Source organism: Crinia signifera, chromosome 19 (genome assembly GCF_055691185.1).
Source record: "Crinia signifera chromosome 19, ASM5569118v1, whole genome shotgun sequence".
Taxonomy (NCBI): Eukaryota; Metazoa; Chordata; class Amphibia; order Anura; family Myobatrachidae; genus Crinia; species Crinia signifera.
Window position 1 is genome coordinate 139206636 of NC_139226.1, and position 20249 is coordinate 139226884.

General features: G+C 52.0%; 1 long non-coding RNA gene across 2 annotated transcripts in view; it reads right to left on the minus strand.

The window, feature by feature from the left end:
• The window catches only part of LOC146042206 (uncharacterized), a 45964-nt gene extending 26516 nt beyond the window's left edge, over window positions 1-19448 (minus strand). For both annotated transcript variants that reach the window (XR_014463793.1, XR_014463792.1), the window contains exon 1: window positions 19366-19448. This is a non-coding gene — a long non-coding RNA (uncharacterized LOC146042206). The remainder of the gene's footprint in view (window positions 1-19365) is intronic.
• Window positions 19449-20249: the final 801 nt, after the last annotated feature.

Consider the following 20249-nt stretch of genomic DNA (forward strand, 5'->3'; position numbering starts at 1 on the left):
ATGCCCCCATAATTGGACAGATAAATCCATAGGTGTGTACTCAGCTTAAGATACAGGAGAAGCAGAGGACAGTCTGGCACAATGACCACAGTCCCTGCTGCCCAGCAATATCATAATTCTACCCGCAGTTGCCACTCACCACTGCCTATGCCCCCTGGTTCCCTTCACCCCTGTGGATCATGTGTATTATCAAACTAAAAACAGGGATTTTCCGGTCGTAATATGTGATAATAAGTCCGATAAGACAATGTGAAAACGCTCAATTTTTTTCCGGCACAACTTGCTGTGGATGTTACCCGTGGGCTAGCACTTTGGGTGACTGTGGCTACAGGAGACTTCTATGCACCTGGATCCTCAGACAGGCAGAAGGCTGGCAGAAGTGGTTATCACTGGACGATGACTCTCATTTCTTAGAATAATCAGAGAGCGGCCTGTAACTAATCAGAGTGCGGCCTGTAATGAACCAGAGGGCGGCCTGTAACTAATCAGAGTGCATCCTGTAATGAACCAGAGCGGCCTGTAATGAACCAAAAAGCGGCCTGTAAAGAATCAGAGTGCGGCCTGTAACGAATCAGAGTGCGGCCTGTAATGAACCAGAGAGCGGCCTGTAACTAATCAGAGTGCATCCTGTAACAAACCAGAGTGTGGCCTGTAATGAACCAGAGAGTGGCCTGTAACTAGGGTTACCAACTCATCCCTTTAATCTGGGACACATATTAATTACACAGGTTCTGTGGCAGTTTAAAACCAGGTGAAATGGAGTCTTGAGGTGTGGCAGTTTAAAACCAGGTGAAAGCCAGCCACAGAACCTGTGTAATTAATATGTGTCCCGGATTAAAGGGATGAGTTGGTCACCCTACCTGTAACGAATCAGAGTGCGGCCTGTAATGAACCAGAGAGCGGCCTGTAATGAACCAGAGAGCGGCCTGTAATGAACCAGAGTGCGGCCTGTAATGAACCAGAGTGCGGCCTGTAATGAACCAGAGAGCGGCCTGTAACGAATCAGAGTGCGGCCTGTAATGAATCAGAGAGCGGCCTGTAATGAACCAGAGTGTGGCCTGTAACTAATCAGAGTGCGGCCTGTAATGAACCAGAGTGTGGCCTGTAACTAATCAGAGTGCGGCCTGTAATGAACCAGAGAGCGGCCTGTAATGAATCAGAGTGCGGCCTGTAACGAACCAGAGTGCGGCCTGTAATGCACCAGAGTGCGGCCTGTAATGAACCAGAGAGCGGCCTGTAACGAACCAGAGAGCGACCTGTAACTAATTAGAGTGCATCCTGTAATGAACCAGAGCGGCCTGTAATGAAAAAGAGAGCGGCCTGTAAAGAATCAGAGTGCGGCCTGTAACGAACCAGAGTGCGGCCTGTAATGAACCAGAGTGTGGCCTGTAACTAATCAGAGTGCGGCCTGTAATGAACCAGAGAGCGGCCTGTAATGAATCAGAGTGCGGCCTGTAACGAACCAGAGTGCGGCCTGTAATGCACCAGAGTGCGGCCTGTAATGAACCAGAGAGCGGCCTGTAACGAACCAGAGAGCGACCTGTAACTAATTAGAGTGCATCCTGTAATGAACCAGAGCGGCCTGTAATGAAAAAGAGAGCGGCCTGTAAAGAATCAGAGTGCGGCCTGTAACGAACCAGAGTGCGGCCTGTAATGAACCAGAGAGCGGCCTGTAATGAACCAGAGAGCGGCCTGTAATGAACCAGAGTGCGGCCTGTAATGAACCAGAGAGCGGCCTGTAACGAACCAGAGAGCGACCTGTAACTAATTAGAGTGCATCCTGTAATGAACCAGAGCGGCCTGTAATGAAAAAGAGAGCGGCCTGTAAAGAATCAGAGTGCGGCCTGTAACGAACCAGAGTGCGGCCTGTAATGCACCAGAGTGCGGCCTGTAATGAACCAGAGTGCGGCCTGTAATGCACCAGAGTGCGGCCTGTAATGAACCAGAGAGCGACCTGTAACTAATTAGAGTGCATCCTGTAATGAACCAGAGCGGCCTGTAATGAACCAGAGAGCGGCCTGTAATGAACCAGAGAGCGGCCTGTAATGAACCAGAGTGCGGCCTGTAATGAACCAGAGTGCGGCCTGTAACGAATCAGAGAGCGGCCTGTAAGGAACCAGAGTGCGGCCTGTAAGGAACCAGAGTGCGGCCTGTAACGAACCAGAGTGCGGCCTGTAAGTAATCAGAGTGCGGCCTGTAATGAACCAGAGAGCGGCCTGTAATGAATCAGAGTGTGGCTTGTAATGAACCAGAGTGCGGCCTGTAACTAATCAGAGTGCATCCTGTAATGAATCAGAGTGCGGCCTGTAATGAACCAGAGTGCGGCCTGTAACGAACCAGAGTGCGGCCTATAATGAACCAGAGTGCGGCCTATAATGGACCAGAGAGCGGCCTGTAATGAACCAGAGAGCGGCCTGTAACGAATCAGAGTGCGGCCTGTAAGGAACCAGAGTGCGGCCTGTAAGGAACCAGAGTGCGACCTGTAACGAACCAGAGTGCGGCCTGTAAGTAATCAGAGTGCGGCCTGTAATGAACCAGAGAGCGGCCTGTAATGAATCAGAGTGTGGCTTGTAAGGAACCAGAGTGCGGCCTGTAAGGAACCAGAGTGCGGCCTGTAACGAACCAGAGTGCGGCCTGTAAGTAATCAGAGTGCGGCCTGTAATGAACCAGAGAGCGGCCTGTAATGAATCAGAGTGTGGCCTGTAATGAACCAGAGAGCGGCCTGTAACGAATCAGAGTGCGGCCTGTAAGGAACCAGAGTGCGGCCTGTAAGGAACCAGAGTGCGACCTGTAACGAACCAGAGTGCGGCCTGTAAGTAATCAGAGTGCGGCCTGTAATGAACCAGAGAGCGGCCTGTAATGAATCAGAGTGTGGCTTGTAAGGAACCAGAGTGCGGCCTGTAAGGAACCAGAGTGCGGCCTGTAACGAACCAGAGTGCGGCCTGTAAGTAATCAGAGTGCGGCCTGTAATGAACCAGAGAGCGGCCTGTAATGAATCAGAGTGTGGCTTGTAATGAACCAGAGTGCGGCCTGTAACTAATCAGAGTGCATCCTGTAATGAATCAGAGTGCGGCCTGTAATGAACCAGAGTGCGGCCTGTAACGAACCAGAGTGCGGCCTATAATGAACCAGAGTGCGGCCTATAATGGACCAGAGAGCGGCCTGTAATGAACCAGAGAGCGGCCTGTAATGAACCAGAGAGCGGCCTGTAATGAACCAGAGTGCGGCCTGTAATGAACCAGAGTGCGGCCTGTAACGAATCAGAGTGCGGCCTGTAAGGAACCAGAGAGCGGCCTGTAAGGAACCAGAGTGCGACCTGTAACGAACCAGAGTGCGGCCTGTAACGAACCAGAGTGCGGCCTGTAAGTAATCAGAGTGCGGCCTGTAATGAACCAGAGAGCGGCCTGTAATGAATCAGAGTGTGGCTTGTAATGAACCAGAGTGCGGCCTGTAAGGAACCAGAGTGCGGCCTGTAAGGAACCAGAGTGCGGCCTGTAAGGAATCAGAGTGCGGCCTGTAACGAATCAGAGTGCGGCCTGTAATGAACCAGAGAGCGGCCTGTAATGAACCAGAGTGCGGCCTGTAAGGAACCAGAGTGCGGCCTGTAATGAATCAGAGTGCGGCCTGTAACGAATCAGAGTGCGGCCTGTAATGAACCAGAGAGCGGCCTGTAATTAATCAGAGTGAGGCCTGTAATGAACCAGAGTGCGGCCTGTAAGGAACCAGAGTGCGGCCTGTAAGGAATCAGAGTGCGGCCTGTAACGAATCAGAGTGCGGCCTGTAATGAACCAGAGAGCGGCCTGTAATGAACCAGAGTGAGGCCTGTAAGGAACCAGAGTGCGGCCTGTAATGAATCAGAGTGCGGCCTGTAACGAATCAGAGTGCGGCCTGTAATGAACCAGAGAGCGGCCTGTAACGAATCAGAGTGCGGCCTGTAATGAACCAGAGAGCGGCCTGTAATTAATCAGAGTGCGGCCTGTAATGAACCAGAGTGCGGCCTGTAATGAATCAGAGTGCGGCCTGTAATGAACCAGAGTGCGGCCTGTAATGAATCAGAGTGCGGCCTGTAATGAATCAGAGTGCGGCCTGTAACGAATCAGAGAGCGGCCTGTAATTAATCAGAGTGCGGCCTGTAACGAATCAGAGAGCGGCCTGTAGTGAACCAGAGTGCGGCCTGTAACGAATCAGAGAGCGGCCTGTAACTAATCAGAGCGATGAGGATGAGCATCGAGGCCACACCCATTGTGTATATAAGTGGGGACAGGTAGATGAAATGACAGCAGATTCTGGGGGTTATTCTGTTTGATTCACAAGGATGTGAATTTGCAGCCTTGCGAGTCCACAAACCCTGCCTTGAGAATGGTTGGCTGGAGGAACCTCTGTAGAAGGTGCATCAGGGTTGCCGACTTTCAGCAGCAGTTCTGGGGGCGGGGCTTGGGCATGGCATCATTAAGCCCTGCCCCCAGCATGCACAATGCCCCCCCCCCCATTTAAATGGCAACGTGGGGGGAAGGCAGCCGCAATTGGGGAGTGCAGTGGGGTTCCCCCTGAATCCGGTAGGGGTTGCCCACCTGTCCGGGGGGCCGGAAGGGGGACCCGATTTTTGGGAGACTCCCAGCCATTCCGGGAGGGTAGGCAACCCTGAGGTACACTAATATAAAAGTGACTTTCAAGTTACTTACATATGCGTGCACGCTGGGAAGGAAATGGGCGGGCAGCTGACACCCGGTGATGTCACCAGCCCGCCCCCCACACCTGCGTCACCGCCTCATTAGCATGACAATATCCATTGGTAATGAAGCCGCCCCACGCCCGATGTCCTGCGCATGTGCACAGCGCCACCATCGAACGCATTCTGGTTGCGAAGCAACTAGAATAAGGCCCTCTGAATTGGGGGAGGGGGCTGGGGGGGGGGTTCTTCCACAGTAAGGGAAAATAAATGTAACCTCATTATAAGGTAATGTATTCTTACGCTATGATTCTAATAAAATGCTCTGTAAATAAAGGTCACTTATAATGTAGATGTCTGCAGCCCCAGTACCTGAGCTAGAACCCATCTGAGGTGATTACAGGATATTCTAAAGCCCCGTACACACGGGGAGATATATTGCTCAGTTTCTCCTTTTCATCAGCGACCAGAGATGGGACCTCTGCTGGGCGGAGCCGCAAAGGTAATCAGCTGGTCGACCAATGATTAGAATGGGGCTGAAAACGGGAGCGCGCACCCGGGGATTTATCGCCGGGGCACACTCCCATTACTGGCAATATGGTCGCCAGCTACCATATTCCCAGCGATTTAAGCCCCTATCGCCCCCGTGTGTACACAGCTTAACTGCGTGTCTCTGTGCTGCTGCCCTCTAACCACGTGTCTCTGTGCTGCTGCCCTCTCACCGCGTGTCTCTGGGCTGCTGCCCTCTAACCAAATGTGTCTCTGGGCTGCTGCCCTCTCACCGCGTGTCTCTGGGCTGCTGCCCTCTAACCGAGTGTCTCTGGGCTGCTGCCCTGTCACCGCATGTCTCTGTGCTGCTGCCCTCTCACCGCGTGTCTCTGGGCTGCTGCCCTCTAACCGAGTGTCTCTGGGCTGCTGCCCTCTCACCGCGTGTCTCTGGGCTGCTGCCCTCTAACCGAGTGTCTCTGGGCTGCTGCCCTGTCACCGCATGTCTCTGTGCTGCTGCCCTGTCACCGCGTGTCTCTGGGCTGCTGCCCTCTAACCGCGTGTCTCTGGGCTGCTGCCCTCTCACCGCGTGTCTCTGGGCTGCTGCCCTCTCACCGCGTGTCTCTGGGCTGCTGCCCTCTAACCGAGTGTCTCTGGGCTGCTGCCCTGTCACCGCATGTCTCTGTGCTGCTGCCCTCTCACCGCGTGTCTCTGGGCTGCTGCCCTCTAACCGCGTGTCTCTGGGCTGCTGCCCTCTCACCGCGTGTCTCTGTGCTGCTGCCCTCTAACCGAGTGTCTCTGTGCTGCTGCCCTCTCACCGCGTGTCTCTGTGCTGCTGCCCTCTAACCACGTGTCTCTGTGCTGCTGCCCTCTAACCGAGTGTCTCTGTGCTGCTGCCCTCTCACCGCGTGTCTCTGTGCTGCTGCCCTCTAACCACGTGTCTCTGTGCTGCTGCCCTCTAATCGCGTGTCTCTATGCTGCTGCCCTCTAACCTCGTATGTCTGTGCTGCCGCCCTCTCACCACGTGTCTCTGTGCTTCTGCCCTCTCACCACGTCTCTGTGCTGCTGCCCTCTCACCACGTGTCTCTGTGCTGCTGCCCTCTAACCGCGTGTCTCTGTGCTGCTGCTCTCACCGCGTGTCTCTGTGCTGCTGCCCTCTCACAGCGTGTCTCTGTGCTGCTGCCCTCTGTCCGTTTGTCTCTGTATTGCCGTCCTCTGTCCGTTTGTCTCTGTGTTGCCGTCCTCTGTCCGTTTGTCTCTGTGTTGCCGTCCTCTGTCCGTTTGTCTCTGTGTTGCCGCCCTCTGTCTGTGTGTCTCTGTGTTGCCGTCCTCTGTCCGTTTGTCTCTGTGTTGCCGCCCTCTGTCCGTACGTCTCTTTGTTGCCGTCCTCTGTCCGTTTGTCTCTGTGTTGCCGCCCTCTGTCTGTGTGTCTCTGTGTTGCTGTCCTCTCTCCGTTTGTCTCTGTGTTGCCGCCCTCTGTCAGTTTGTCTTCGTGTTGCCCTCCTCTGTCCGTGTGTCTCTGTGTTGCCCTACTCTGTCCGCATGTCTCTGTGTTGCCGTCTTCTGTCCGTATGTCTCTGTGTTGCCCTCCACTGTCCATGTGTCTCTGTGTTGCCGTCGTCTGTCTGTTTGTCTATGTGTCGCCGTCCTCTGTCCGTGTGTCTTTGTGTTGCCGTCCTCTGTCTGTTTGTCTCTGTGTTGCCGTCCTCTGTCTGTTTGTCTTTGCGTTGCCATCCTCTGTCCGTGTGTCTCTGTGTTGCCATCCTCTGTCCGTGTGTCTCTGTGTTGCCCTCCTCTATCTGTGTGTCTCTGTGTTGCCATCCTCTGTCTGTTTGTCTTTGCGTTGCCATCCTCTGTCCGTGTGTCTCTGTGTTGCCGTCCTCTGTCCGTGTGTCTCTGTGTTGCCATCCTCTGTCTGTTTGTCTTTGCGTTGCCGTCCTCTGTCCGTGTGTCTCTGTGTTGCCGTCCTCTGTCTGTTTGTCTCTGTGTTGCCGTCCTCTGTCTGTTTGTCTCTGTGTTGCCGTCCTCTGTCCGTGTGTCTCTGTGTTGCCGTCCTCTGTCCGTTTGTCTTTGTGTTGCCGTCCTCTGTCTGTTTGTCTCTGTGTTGCTTCCCTTAATTTAACTTGTTACTACAGTTATACATGGGGTGTTTATTTTTTTATTTTAATTTAAAACATACTTTTTCTTTTCCAGCTCTTCCTTAGATAACTTGGCTCTATCTCAGTCCTCTGCTGCCTTAATGAGATCCAGCTGGCGGATGTCAGGAATTGTGTAACACGCTATTACTGAGCATTTATCACCCAGCATGCTCTGCAGGATAGCACATTTTACTATATCGCAGAACTCTTACCCGGCCATTGCGATGTGGCCTGACCCCGATCTACCAGTATCTGGATGATAGGCTGACAGTCATTCAGTTGACCTAATTATGAATGATCTGATGGTCCTCACCCTATCTAGCATGGCTTCTTCCCTAAGCTCAGAAGCGTTCCTTGTCTTAGTGATTCTCCCTGGTATGGCATTCCAGAAATTATTTCCAACCATCAGCATAGTGGCTCAGCTCTGTTGTATCAATATGGTACTTCTTGCGATCCTCATACACAGTGGCGAATCCAGAGGTGGTGCTGCAGTGCAAAATGAAAGTATGGGAGCCACACCCCCTGCAACACCAAACATTGCAGACCAGGACTTAATGGCAGCTGGTGCGGCTCTCATATTTGAATTTTGGAATGCACTGCTACCCCACCACTGGATCCGCCACTGCTTATACAACAGAACAGAATCTGAGCATCAACATTGTACGGCGACTCCTGATGGCTTCTTCTGTTCTGCTCCCACACACAGAACTCCTTCACCAAAGCATCCTATACTACACAAGCCTTTACTATCAGCAAAACCTTGACTGTGCCCATTGACTTGAAGGAACCTACTAGCCAAGGCCAAGCAGACCGGAGCATGCCCATTGTCCTGGTACAAGCCAAGATCACTAAGGGCTTGCCCATACACTAGGCAATGCCAAGCAGACCAGTGCATGCCCATAGTCCTGATACAAGCCATGATCACTGGGGGCAATTGCCCAAAAACTAGCCAAGTCCAAGCAGACCAGAGCATGCCCATATTCCTGGTAGAAGCCATGATCACTGGGGGCTTGCCCATACACTAGCCAAGGCCAAGCAGACCAGAGCATGCCCATAGTCCTGGTACAACCTATGATCACTGGGGGTTTGCCCATACACTAGCCAAGGCCAAGCAGACCAGTGCATGCCCATAGTCCTGGTACAACCTATGATCACTGGGGGTTTGCCCATACACTAGCCAAGTCCAAGAAGACCAGAGCATGCCCATATTCCTGGTACAAGCTATGATCACTGGGGGTTTGCCCATACACTAGCCAAGTCCAAGCAGACCAGTGCATGCCCATATTCCTGGTACAAGCCATGATCACTGGGGTACTTGCCCATACACTAGCCAAGGCCAAGCAGACCAGAGCATGCCCATATTCCTGGTACAAGCTATGATCACTGGGGGTTTTCCCATACACTAGCCAAGTCCAAGCAGACCAGTGCATGCCCATATTCCTGGTACAAGCCATGATCACTGGGGTACTTGCCCATACACTAGCCAAGGCCAAGCAGACCAGAGCATGCCCATATTCCTGGTACAAGCCATGATCACTGGGGTACTTGCCCATACACTAGCCAAGGCCAAACAGACCAGAGAATACCCATATTCCTGGTACAAGCCATGATCACTGGGGGGATTGTCCATACAATAGCCAATGCTAAGCAGACTGGAACATGCCCATTGTCCTGGTACAAGCCATGATCACCGGGACGCTTGTCTATACACATAACACAATGGAGTAGAAACTAACCATGTCTCATGCACTGTCACGCACACGTATGTTCTGCACTTTAATCCTTCCTATGTTTCTATCTTCTGAGATTGGACGGTGGAGTGTGGCCAGTCTGATACTTGGTTGTGATGTCTTTTTTCTTTTCATCTGGAATTTGGGGTGAAAGCCCTTGGGACTTCTCCAGCTGTGATTCCCAAAACTACAATACAGTTTCTTGTCTCACATTACCGTCAAGCTTTTTCGGAAAGGGATTTCATTGGATCACCACGCGAGCTGTCACATCTATTACAGACTGTATCAATATTATACCCATATGGTGTTGTTTGTATCAGCAATGTATTTATCACGTTGTATACGCTCTGGAAAGAAAGCTTTCCTGATCCTTCCTGCGGATTTGTCTTGACATTCCATTATACCGTGTGTCAGGAGCAGCGTCAGACGTGGAGACCACAATAACAATCATTTTGATACTCACACGCAATCAGAGTGTAGAGGGTTCGAGCGGCTTGGACAGCACTATAAGAATATATGTTACTATATGTCTATGAAACCTTTAATATATACTTTTTAATTCCATCCGATACAATTGGCGCACTGTAAAATCATCAATTGTGTCGCCCCTGGATACAGATTTCGTTCAGTGCTGCACTAATCTGCCAAGGACAGTGAACATATGGAGTTACATTATTTTACCTCTGATGAAGTCATGTTTAGCATAGCGAAACGCATCTGGTTATGATCTATGTTTTACCAATAGAGTCAAATGAACAACAGCTAATATCATAATTCACTCTGAAGATTTTCAGCCTCTTGCCACTCTGATGTGGCTAATCACACTATTCCTTCCTCTGATGAAATCCTGTTTGGCATAGCGAAACGCGCGTCGCAATGATCTATGTGATTTGCGATGTAGCCACAACTGGTGTTTTACTAGTCCTCATCAGTAGTGATCACTTGCACCTACTCCCTATACTACTTGCTAAAGGGTCCCCGAAAAATGAGCTTGCCTTCTTTTACGGCTAACTCTGCATAGGCTGCGGTCATGAGCGGGAAAAGTTATTTTTTAAACAATTTTTTTTTTTTTCACGATTGTTTTGTGTTAATGAAAATAAAATCCTGATGATTATATTAATACTATGAAACGTTGTGATGTATTAGTAACCCTGATCAAACATGTTTCAATACTTTATAACATTAACAATCCAGAGTCATTAGGCTTATATTACATCTTTATGGTTTATTATTCCTATTTAATCTGAATATATGTAGATAAAATAAACATATTAAAACACGCTAAGAACACTCAGAGCTGAATGGAATTGAACATTAGAATGTTACTTGTGGTTTCTCCCGTCCTATAGGATTGTTAGGGGAGGAGTTTGTGGAGTCCTAGCTGATGCTAGGCAGATTTAGTAGCCAGGGTGTTTTTTTATTATTAGGGATGCCAATCCCGGTATGGAGCATTTTTCAATCCCGAATCCCGGGATTGAAAAAATGCCCCGGGATTGGCATCCATAATCGGTTCCTCTCACTGAAATGAAGCCCGCAAGCAAAAAAATGATGGAATAATACCGGGGAGATTCCCCTATAATAGGCTTCCAAGTCACGGTGCCACGCATCATAAAAAAAGAGCGTCAGCATCATACATATGTGGGCTATGACGGAGCGCAACATGGCCATTGCTTGCGTTGTCCTACCTTGTATTTCATGTACAGATGACGGGGATGTCCCTAAGACACTAGATAATATGAAGATTTTGGCGTTCCGACCTGTTACTACCCTGTAACGTGTCTCCGTTTGTAAATGCAGATGCGTCGGATAATACGTCACTCCGCGTCACCCGTACTTGTGCGCGCCTTTCCTGAAGCTAAGCTGGTGCTGAGCAATGACACCCAGCAGACGTGTCCATGTGCTGAGTCTCTGGTCTGCCATCACTCCGGTGACTGAGGTCTGATTTATACACTGATCTGCAGCACTCACAGCGTGCCAGTTAAAGCATTAGGCCTGATGAAGCTGCCGGTTATTGTCCCCACCTTGGCTTATTTATGGGCAGAATAATGTATAATCTATCGCCGCCAGCACGGAAACGGCTACTTCATCGTTTTGCCTTTGTCACCCTGTTAGCAGCCCGATTCTCAATGTCTGTGCTGTTATTGTGCATATATCGGGGCACACTCCTACAGTAGTATATATATATATATCTTAAGATCATAATATGTATAGTTTAGAGCAGAGAAGGGAAAGGGGGGACATGATAGAAACTTTCACATATATCAGGGGTTATAACAAGGTACAGGTGGGAGACATTAGTCACAGGAAGAGGAGCAGCAGAACACGAGGACATGCACTGACACTAGGGGGAGGAAGGTACAGGTGGGAGACATTCTTCACAGGAAGAGGAGCAGCAGAACACGAGGACATGCACTGACACTAGAGGGAGGAAGGTACAGGTGGGAGACATTAGTCACAGGAAGAGGAGCAGCAGAACACGAGGACATGCACTGACACTAGAGGGAGGAAGGTACAGGTGGGAGACATTCTTCACAGGAAGAGGAGCAGCAGGACACGAGGACATGCACTGACACTAGAGGGAGGAAGGTACAGGTGGGAGACATTCTTCACAGGAAGAGGAGCAGCAGAACACGAGGACATGCACTGACACTGGGGGGAGGAAGGTGCAGGTGGGATACATTAGTCACAGGAAGAGGAGCAGCAGAACACGAGGATATGCACTGACACTAGAGGGAGGAAGGTACAGGTGGGAGACATTCTTCACAGGAAGAGGAGCAGCAGGACACGAGGACATGCACTGACACTGGGGGGAGGAAGGTACAGGTGGAAGACATTAGTCACAGGAAGAGGAGCAGCAGAACACGAGGACATGCACTGACACTAGGGGGAGGAAGGTACAGGAGGGAGACATTATTCACAGGAAGAGGAGCAGCAGAACACGAGGACATGCACTGACACTAGAGGGAGGAAGGTACAGGTGGGAGACATTCTTCATAGGAAGAGGAGCAGCAGGACACGAGGACATGCACTGACACTGGGGGGGAGGAAGGTACAGGTGGGAGACATTCTTCACAGGAAGAGGAGCAGCAGAACACGAGGACATGCACTGACACTGGGGGAAGGAAGGTACAGGTGGGAGACATTAGTCACAGGAAGAGGAGCAACAGAACACGAGGACATGCACTGACACTAGGGGGAGGAAGGTACAGGTGGGAGACATTCTTCACAGGAAGAGGAGCAGCAGAACACGAGGACATGCACTGACACTAGAGGGAGGAAGGTACAGGTGGGATACATTAGTCACAGGAAGAGGAGCAGCAGAACACGAGGACATGCACTGACACTAGAGGGAGGAAGGTACAGGTGGGAGACATTATTCACAGGAAGAGGAGCAGCAGAACACGAGGACATGCACTGACACTAGAGGGAGGAAGGTACAGGTGGGAGACATTAGTCACAGGAAGAGGAGCAGCAGAACACGAGGACATGCACTGACACTAGGGGGAGGAAGGTACAGGTGGGAGACATTCTTCACAGGAAGAGGAGCAGCAGAACACGAGGACACGCACTGACACTAGAGGGAGGAAGGTACAGGTGGGAGACATTCTTCACAGGAAGAGGAGCAGCAGAACACGAGGACACGCACTGACACTAGAGGGAGGAAGGTACAGGTGGGAGACATTAGTCACAGGAAGAGGAGCAGCAGAACACGAGGACATGCACTGACACTAGGGGGAGGAAGGTACAGGTGGGAGACATTCTTCACAGGAAGAGGAGCAGCAGAACACGAGGACATGCACTGACACTAGAGGGAGGAAGGTACAGGTGGGAGACATTAGTCACAGGAAGAGGAGCAGCAGAACACGGGGACATGCACTTACACTAGAGGGAGGAAGGTACAGGTGGGAGACATTAGTCACAGGAAGAGGAGCAGCAGAACACGAGGACATGCACTGACACTAGGGGGAGGAAGGTACAGGTGGGAGACATTCTTCACAGGAAGAGGAGCAGCAGAACACGAGGACATGCACTGACACTAGAGGGAGGAAGGTACAGGTGGGAGACATTCTTCACAGGAAGAGGAGCAGCAGAACACGGGGACATGCACTTACACTAGAGGGAGGAAGGTACAGGTGGGAGACATTAGTCACAGGAAGAGGAGCAGCAGAACACGAGGACATGCACTGACACTAGGGGGAGGAAGGTACAGGTGGGAGACATTCTTCACAGGAAGAGGAGCAGCAGAACACGAGGACACGCACTGACACTAGAGGGAGGAAGGTACAGGTGGGAGACATTCTTCACAGGAAGAGGAGCAGCAGAACACGGGGACACGCACTGACACTAGAGGGAGGAAGGTACAGGTGGGAGACATTAGTCACAGGAAGAGGAGCAGCAGAACACGAGGACATGCACTGACACTAGGGGGAGGAAGGTACAGGTGGGAGACATTCTTCACAGGAAGAGGAGCAGCAGAACACGAGGACATGCACTGACACTAGAGGGAGGAAGGTACAGGTGGGAGACATTAGTCACAGGAAGAGGAGCAGCAGAACACGGGGACATGCACTTACAATAGAGGGAGGAAGGTACAGGTGGGAGACATTAGTCACAGGAAGAGGAGCCGCAGAACACGAGGACATGCACTGACACTAGAGGGGGGAAGGTCCAGGTGGGAGACATTCTTCACAGGAAGAGGAGCAGCAGAACACAAGGACATGCACTGACACTAGAGGGAGGAAGGTACAGGTGGGAGACATTAGTCACAGGAAGAGGAGCAGCAGAACACGAGGACATGCACTGACACTAGAGGGAGGAAGGTACAGGTGGGAGACATTCTTCACAGGAAGAGGAGCAGCAGAACACGAGGACATGCACTGACACTAGAGGGAGGAAGGTACAGGTGGGAGACATTCTTCACAGGAAGAGGAGCAGCAGAACACGAGGACATGCACTGACACTGGGGGGAGGAAGGTACAGGTGGGAGACATTCTTCACAGGAAGAGGAGCAGCAGAACACGAGGACATGCACTGACACTAGAGGGAGGAAGGTACAGGTGGGAGACATTCTTCACAGGAAGAGGAGCAGCAGAACACGAGGACATGCACTGACACTAGGGGGAGGAAGGTACAGGTGGGAGACATTCTTCACAGGAAGAGGAGCAGCAGAACACGAGGACATGCACTGACACTAGAGGGAGGAAGGTACAGGTGGGAGACATTAATCACAGGAAGAGGAGCAGCAGAACACGAGGACACGCACTGACACTAGGGGGAGGAAGGTACAGGTGGGAGACATATGTCACAGGAAGAGGAGCAGCAGAACACGAGGACATGCACTGACACTAGAGGGAGGAAGGTACAGTTGGGAGACATTAGTCACAGGAAGAGGAGCAGCAGAACACGAGGACATGCACTGACACTGGGGGGAGGAAGGTACAGGTGGGAGACATTAGTCACAGGAAGAGGAGCAGCAGAACACGAGGACATGCACTGACACTAGAGGGAGGAAGATTCAGGGGAAATGTGAGGAAGAATTACTTCACAGAAAGAGTAGTAGATAAGTGGAATAGCCTCCCACATACCTCCCAACTTCTGTGCTTAAGAAATAGGGACACTGCTTTGCGCCTGAAAAGGGGGCGGGCGTATGCAAATGAGGGCGCGGCTTATGCTAATTACCCGCGACCTCACTTTTATACGAGAATAGACTCTATTAGATTGGGGGGTCTCCCAACTGCCACCCCCGCAGCGGGACAATGCCTGCCGCGGGTGGGACAGCGGGACAGGACCGAAAATCGGGACTGTCCCGCTGTAATCGTGACAGTTGGGAGGTATGCTCCCATCAGAGGTGGTAGAGGCAGATACAGTAGTACAATGTAAACATGCTTGGGATAGGCATATTGATATCCTTACAGAGAAATAAGGATCAAATATGGTTTGAGGTAACATGTTTAAAAAAGGGGCAGACTAGATGGGCCAAGTGGTTCTGATCTGCCGTCACATTCTATGTTTCCATATATATATATATATATATATATATATATATATATATATATACAGCTGTCATTTTGAGCCCCTGCCTCCGCTGTGCTGCTCTTGCTTCTTCAATGCAGTACGCCGGCGGCCAATTAAAATGCTGCACTGGCTTTTGAGCCAATCAGAGCTCATGTGCCGTTAGCCAATCAGAGCAGCTGCCGGTACACAAGCTCTGATTGGCTCACCAACTAGTGCTGCATTTTAATTGGCCGTCGGCATCCTGCATTGAAGAAGCCTGTGCTTCAGGACCTGCAGGATGAGTCAGACAGTAAGTGAAGGGGGGGGGGGGGGGGGGAGAGGGGGAGGGGGGGATGGGGAGGGGGACCCAGACTGGAAATCAAAATTCCTAGTGGCAACCCTGGAGACATTACCCTGCTGACTGTTGGTACCCGGAGCTGGTTTAAAAGATATGGGGGTCCCCTATTTCTTTTGTCCCCCGTATTTTTGGAAACAGGACAAGTCCAAAAGCCCAGTGCTGGTTTTTTAAATACAGGAGGACCCCAGGCAATTTTCCACCTGTATTTCAGAATTTCAGATGCCGTCTCTGCCATTCGTATTTTAAGCTGAGTTCCTGGACGAATGCGCTGATAGGAATGGTCATAAATTTGCAGATCTGATAGAACTCTATGGCCATGTGCGTCTCGAGTTCTATCGATGGTCAAACCATTCATAATGGTGAATTCGTCAGAGCTTGCTATTCGGAAAACGGCAACACGGATGAATTTACGCATTCGTACATTCCACGATGTGCGAATTATGGCTACAAATAGAATCGAATGGGTGCATTCATACCAGATCGATCTCTGCAGCTAAACCCCACAACAGCTGCAGATATCCTGCGTGCGGCTTATTTCTCCGGAGGCCGTATACGCTTTGTGAGTGTTTCGGGCACAGATCAGCGAGACTCCTGGAAGCAGGCGTTGGGTGTGTCAGCACAGGCAGCGCAGAGACAGAAATGGCCGCAGCACCTGGGGTGAGAGGGTGTGAAGAGCATCTTGTAGGAAGACTCCTCAGCGACCCCACAAGTGATGCAGCTTCTCGCTCCCTGTTCTCACTAATTCCACCTGACAGGCCCTCGGGTCTCAGCCAGAGGAGATGTTTTCCCAGCAGATCTGTCCGTACAATTCATTCTCTGCAGAACTGTGCCATTTACAGCTAGCAGTGCCACTGTCCCACCGCCCACTCCGTGCCAGCCGTGCTTACTACTCAAGAGTCTCGTGTGCTTGCATAGCTCATTACCAGGGCACCATCATTACCAGCCTAACGAGCACCATCCTGCAGTTACATCCGTGCAGGGAGGGAGATAGGAATACAGACTGGGGCACGCAGGGAGGGAGATAGGAATACAGACTGGGGGACGCAGGGAGGGAGATAGGAATACAGACTGGGGGACACAGGGAGGGAGATACAATTACAGACTGGAGCACGCAGGGAGGGACATAGGATTACAAACTTGGGTATGCAGCGAAAAAGATAGGAACACAGACTGGGGCATGCAGGGAGGGAGATAGGAACACAGAATGGGGCACGCAGGGAGGCACATAGGATTACAGACTGTGGTGCGCAGGGAGGGACAGAGGATTACAGACCCGGGCACACAGGGAGGGACATAGGAATACAGACTGGGGCACACAGGGAGGGAGATATGAATACAGACTGGGGCACGCAGGGATGGACATAGGAGTACAGACTGGGGCATGCAGGGAGGGAGATAGGAACACAGACTGGGGCACATAGGGAGGGACATAGGATTACAGACTGGGGCGCGCAGAGAGGGACATAGGATTACAGACTGGGGCACGCAGGAAGGGACATGGAAATACAGATTGGGGCACACAGGGAGGGACATAGGAATACAGACTGGGGCACACAGGGAGGGACATAGGAATACAGACTGGGGCACACACGGAGGGAGATACAAATACAGACTGGGGCACGCAGGGACGGACATAGGATTACAGACTGGGGCACGCAGGAAGGGACATGGAAATACAGATTGGGGCACACAGGGAGGGACATAGGATTACAGACTGGGGCACACAGGGAGGGACATATGAATACAGACTGTGGCACACAGGGAGGGAGATACGAATACAGACTGGGGCACGCAGGGACGGACATAGGAGTACAGACTGGGGCGCGCAGAGAGGGACATAGGATTACAGACTGGGGCACGCAGGAAGGGACATGGAAATACAGATTGGGGCACTCAGGGAGGGACATAGGAATACAAACTGGGGCACACAGGGAGGGACATAGGATTACAGACTGTGGTGCGCAGGGAGGGACAGAGGATTACAGACCCGGGCACACAGGGAGGGACATAGGAATACAGACTGGGGCACACAGGGAGGGAGATATGAATACAGACTGGGGCACGCAGGGATGGACATAGGAGTACAGACTGGGGCATGCAGGGAGGGAGATAGGAACACAGACTGGGGCACATAGGGAGGGACATAGGATTACAGACTGGGGCGCGCAGAGAGGGACATAGGATTACAGACTGGGGCACGCAGGAAGGGACATGGAAATACAGATTGGGGCACACAGGGAGGGACATAGGAATACAGACTGGGGCACACAGGGAGGGACATAGGAATACAGACTGGGGCACACACGGAGGGAGATACAAATACAGACTGGGGCACGCAGGGACGGACATAGGATTACAGACTGGGGCACGCAGGAAGGGACATGGAAATACAGATTGGGGCACACAGGGAGGGACATAGGATTACAGACTGGGGCACACAGGGAGGGACATATGAATACAGACTGTGGCACACAGGGAGGGAGATACGAATACAGACTGGGGCACGCAGGGACGGACATAGGAGTACAGACTGGGGCGCGCAGAGAGGGACATAGGATTACAGACTGGGGCACGCAGGAAGGGACATGGAAATACAGATTGGGGCACTCAGGGAGGGACATAGGAATACAAACTGGGGCACACAGGGAGGGACATAGGAATACAGACTGGGGCACACAGGGAGGTAGATATGAATACAGACTGGTGCACGCAGGGACGGACATAGGAGTATAGACTGGGGCATGCAGGGAGGAAGATAGGAACACAGACTGGGGCACGCAGGAAGGGACATGGAAATACAGACTGGGGCACGCAGGAAGGGACATGGAAATACAGACTGGGGCACGCAGGAAGGGACATGGAAATACAGATTGGGGCACGCAGGGAGTGACATAGGATTACAGACTGGGGCATGCAGGGAAGGAAATAGGAATACAGACTGGGGCACACAGAGGGGATATAGTATTACAAACTGGGGCGAGCAGGTAGGGTCATGGGATTACAGACTGGGGCACGCAGGGAGGGAGATATGAATACAGACTGGGGCACGCAGGGAGGGAGATATGAATACAGACTGGGGCACGCAGGGAGGGACATAGGAATTCAGACTAGGAGGTGCTGCAGATGGGCACTGGCAGGAAGCTGCAGGTGAAGCTAGGCAAAGTGTTGAGCAGGCAGCCAGGAGGCACTGCAGGGCTCCGTAGTGTGCGGCCGTCCCACATGCCGCACGCCTCAAGCCACTCCGCCGCTGTACAGCAGCTCGCTCATACCACTTCGAGCACTGTGTATATAATATACTATATATATAGTGTTCCCGCTAGGCTGTTTTAGTGGGGCGCTGCGCCCTGCCTGATTTTAAAGGGCAAAAAGCACCCTGCCCCTCTCGCAGCGCCCCTCATGGGGAAGCCCAGCGTCGCCACAGACGGCGATGCCCGGCGCTTCCCCGGCAGCACAGCGGCTTCGGAGGGGCCGGTCCCGCCCCTTTGATGGCGGCGGCGACCCGGGCACGCCCCTTTCATGATGTCGACGACCCGGGCACGCCCCTTTCATGATGTCGGCGGCCCGGGCACGCCCCTTTCATGCTGTCGGTGGCCCGGGCACGCCCCCAGCTGTGACATCGGTGTGCACGGTCCGCCACCCGGAGCCCTGCCCGCTATCACTCCTAGAGTGAACACTATATATAATATATATATATATATATATATATATATATATATTTCGGTCACACATGCACAAACACAGACGCAATCGCATGGCACCAGACTAGCTTTAGAAGCAGTTGCTTACAGCGGGCTTAATGCGAAGCCACACTGTTTTTGCCGCTGCATGCGACATTCATGGGCGACTGTGGGGACTCTCAATTGCCCCTGCTCCCGCCGCTGGACACGGTAACGTCCTCAAAAACCGGGACGTTCCTGTAGAAAGTGGGACAGTTGGGAGGTATGTATAATACATATATGCGAATTACCTCGTGATTCTAATACAACTTACTTCCTGAATTGTGGCTGTACATAGGCGCCATATCCCCGGCCCAGGCTGCGGTTGTTATAGTTACAGTGGTCGCTATCTGACTACAGAGTCAGACTCCGCAAAGGCATATGGGAGGAGGAGCTTCTGCATCTGGGCATGCGCAGCAGCCCTCCTCCAGGATCAGCGGCCATATTTGTTAGTGGCAGGCCGCCCAGGTCGTCTCCTCTCTCACCCCAATGCAGCGTCGCCATCCTGCTGTGAAGATCTCCCCCACGCTGTCCGCTGAGGTCGGTATGTAATTGGCAGGCACGCTGCAGGCCTCAGCTATAAACCCCAACCCAAGAGCCGCCGACGGGTGACCTACAGAGCAGTGTGGTAGAGCTGGCCCCCAGGCATAGCATTTTCCTTGTTTGCCTAGGGCTGGCACCACATCCTGCAGTGTAATACTGGGTGCAGCAATTGGGGTCAGGAACCCCATTATGTTGCTGCCCAGGTAGACTGTGTAACTGCGGGCACCATGCACTAAACGTGGGCACCTGGATAACTATCACCAGTCATTGCCTCCGGCAACCAAACACCAGGTGCATTACCTTATTGTGTACACACATCGCAGGGCAGGTGCTCCCGGTAACCTGCCCCCTCAGGTAGGTGCCCATTGGAATATGTGGTGCATACACATCAGTGGCATCTAATACGTTCTCAATGGAACTATAATCTCCGAATCCATCAGCCAGCTGCTAATGTCTGGAACACCACTGGACATGGGTGACATGTAGATGCCAGCCAGCCATGCAGTGCCCATAGTCACACGTCAGCAGTAGGAGCTCAGTGATGGTTACTGTGGCACCGCAATAGGATGGCATCACGCCAGCCACACCCATAGCCACATGTCAGCAGTAGGAGCG